The following is a 3,801-nucleotide window of genomic DNA, read 5'->3' as shown; positions in this document are numbered from 1 at the left end:
ATTTAACACCAACCATATTAAAATATAAACTAAGTTGTAGTTTTCTTCAACTATTCCACACTGCATGCATGACGCATGACGCCTTTCAAGTACTTTTGCTGGCTTTATCAAAAATAAAATTTAAAGTAAAAAAAAACTTATTGTTGCCTTCATAATAATTATAATTAATTTATACAGATGGTAAATTTTCAAAATTTAACTAAGGATGTAATTAAGGCATACCTTGTAAAATTACACAACACTTATTTACATTTTACAATATAAATTTATTATTAATTTGCATAAACAAAATTGACTTGTATATAAAAAAAAAAAAAGACATTTTTTTGTAAGTTTCATCTAAATTTATTGGACTATAGCCATCCTCCTAAAGTACATTTCCATTTTGAGCCCCTACATTAACAGTATCATAAATATAGGAAAGAGATCTATCACAATAAATGAACATCCTAAAAGTAAAAAAGAAAAATTGCAACATTCACCCCATACTAGCCTGTCTTATTTAAACGTTGTGAATGATTTCTAATTGTTGGCTATAGTTATTAGCCTCTCCAACTTGCATGTTATCTTACTCTGATCTCTTGTTATGATTTGGCAATAGATTGAAACTTGTAGTCTATAGGGATCTAGGTTTAGGGTTTGTAGGGTTGGAGACCACAAGGACAATATTTAGGGTTAGGGTTTTGGACAACTAAGTAGGTGAAGGTATAACTGACTAGTCACCAATCAGCTTTTAGGTCATCCATGGGGTTTTAGTGAAAAGGACAAGTTTGTCTCTATAGAGGAAGATTGTGTTATCTTCTTGCACAGAGAGAGAGAGAGAGAGAGAGGCATATTTTTTGATTAAAATATGGGAAATTGCATGAAGGACCTTTTGCTGGAGGATGAGGAGGAAATGTGTTAAATAATAGAAGTGAGGGGTTTGGCTGTGTAAGATTATAATTTTTTTATAGATTTTGAGAAGGTTAATATGGGAGCGGAAGGTGACGAGGATGTACGTATTTATTTCTTCGTTTGAAGTGACGTATGAGATTGATTTGATGGGGCTGAGGGGTTGACTTTGTTTTTAAGTCAAGAAGCTTAATTAATGTTTTTAATTACGAGTAATAATACATTATCTTACTGTTAAGTAAAAAATTAGAGAAAGAAAGAAGGTATTGATGTATGCAATGATATGCTTTATTGAATTAATTTAATTGATTGTTGTGTTAATTTAAGCTTTGTTTGGAACAACTTTCTTTCTGCTACTTGAAGCGGTAAGAAAACTTTTTCAAATGAAGCCTTAGTTCATGAAATTGTTAACCTTTTTCTTATACACATAAGAAAAATGTTATTATAAATTCAATTCATAGACAAAAACAGTTTTAGATTGGCTGAAAAAAAAAATAGTTGTGACATATGATCATTTAAAGTATAAAATTTTCTCTCTGTTTATTTATTAAATTATCTATTGGTATTAGAATAACAATTCTTAATTTATCTAGGTTTAAAGTTCAGCAATATATAGGTTTTCTCTTATTTGAATGTGGATATACTATTTCGTCAACTAGCTCTTAATGGTATATTTGTTCTTAGTTTGGAAAATAAATAACCATTTAGGCCACTAAAAAATTAACAAATTGCGCTAGATAGCGCATGGTGGATTCACAATTCATTGACTTGATCCACTTGGCTACATCCGCCCCTTCCCTTATCTAGCTAAAAGATTTTTTTTTCTTTTTTTTCGTTCATCATTATACTTCAGATTAAGATCGAGATATTGAACATAAAATGCTAATTTAAAAAATGAAAAAAAAAGAGTAATCAGCTGTGACACATTCACTAAAAAAACTTTTTGTAGCTAATTATTTAGGGGGAATAATTGAAAAACTCAACAGGAGGGAGGAGAAGAAATCATAGTGACATGGGACCTGTCAAATAATTATGTTAGAAAATCTTTGGATAATGAGTTGATATTATCCAAAATCATTGATGGATTATTTAATAGATAAATTGTCAATAACTCCATCGTCTTCATCGATCATCCATAAAAAAGTCATAGGTCCTAACACAGGCTTATTCCCCCTCAATTCTTCAGTCGCTTCTCTCTCCCCTCTCTCTTTCTCATCACCTACTTTATCTCTCAGTGATGTCACTAGCGTATTTAAGATCAATTAAGGATTTGATGGAATTACTAGCTTGAAAACCAACTCCGGAAAATCACACCTAGTTTGGATTCAAAAAATCAGTTTTTGTTGATTAGATTGAACTCGAGCTTAAGCTCAGGTTGAACTCGCCAATAAAGCTCAACAAGTAACTTTAAAATATATTCAATGCATTAAGATTTTTATGTACACACGCACACACAATCCAATGAGCCGAATCAAAACCAATTCAAATTGATCAAGCTGTGCTTGTTACTTGACCTAGACTTACGAGCTTGTTGAGGTTGACTCACTAGCCTCTTAATGGAGGGATTATTCTGTGCGGTTACCAGACGAGAGAACCATCTGATTCCACGCTCGACTTGGCGCAATTTTATTGATCTCCGGACGAATCCGGACCCGCACATAATAATTTTTCCTGTTAATGAGATAAGCTCAAGCTAATTCAGCTCACTTACACATCTAAGTTGATTAATTAAGCTTTTCATTTCTTACTTATTTGAGCATGAGTAACACCTGAAAGGCTGAAAAGAAAACATGCAAATGAACAGAAAAATAGGAAATATCAAGCTAGCAGAAAAGAAATGTTACACAAACTGCTGGGCAACTCAATGCATGGCTTCTCTCTTAGCCTCTTATAAAATTGGAAAATTCTGTGCTCATCCATATCCATTAATTCTGCTTGCAGACTACTATAAAGTTCCCATCGATAATCAATTTTATACAATCAATATCAAATTATTTCGTCTTGATCACAAAAGTGGATATTAATGAATGATAAGTGACCCACAAAGAGAGAGAGAGAAAGAGAGAGAGAGAGAGAGAGAGAGAGAGGTTGGAATTAATTAAAAGTTGGGAGTAAAAAAATTAATAGCAGTGTTTACTTTTTCTAGCTCCTCTCATTCAAGCTAGCCTTGAATAGCTTGGTTATGTTATTTATTATGAATTATGAGGGTTTCCTCATGGATCAGAAACAAAACCATAAATCGTCTTTCCTTGCATGCAGTGATTAGTAAATGTCAAGTATTTATGAGGGGGAGGAAGCTTTTTTAGCTAGTTTGTATTGTATGCAGAGTAGCTTTCAGCAGTTTTCACTACTCTTAAGCATTGATTTGAGATCTGATGGTTGGGATCAATCATTATGCTTCAATTTTATATGATCAGCTAACTCTTTATATATATATATCACTATAAAAAATATATTTTTTTAGAAGCACTTGACAGAAACTGCTTTAAAACAGCTTCTCCCAACAATTTAGGCTTCATTTGGGATGGATTTTTTATTAATTCCTAAAGCAACTTTTAATATAAAAATTTTAATTTTTGTGCTAGAAGGTTGATTTAAGAAGCAATAAGAAAGCTGTGGGCTCCGAAAATTCGGCCCCGGCCTCCGCTCGCTTTTCTTATTCGGCGAGGGAGTTTTAACGGACTAAGTTCCGGGGTAAATTTTGGAAGGCAGATGGGTTTGTAGATAAGACACTACCCAGAGATTTCGCCCTCGTTTTGTGAGGACTTTATGATCTGAGTTCTGGTTTCCTATAGGCACAAGCCCCTATAGTTAATTACCCCTCCAGATCACGAGAGAGAACTTTCGATTAAGGCTAGTCATCAATCAGATACGTATAAAATACACGTTATCTGGCATATAGTAGCAGCA

Source organism: Dendrobium catenatum, unplaced genomic scaffold (assembly GCF_001605985.2).
Source record: "Dendrobium catenatum unplaced genomic scaffold, ASM160598v2 fragScaff_scaffold_334, whole genome shotgun sequence".
NCBI lineage: Eukaryota > Viridiplantae > Streptophyta > Magnoliopsida > Asparagales > Orchidaceae > Dendrobium > Dendrobium catenatum.
Note: the sequence above shows the minus strand (reverse complement) of the source record.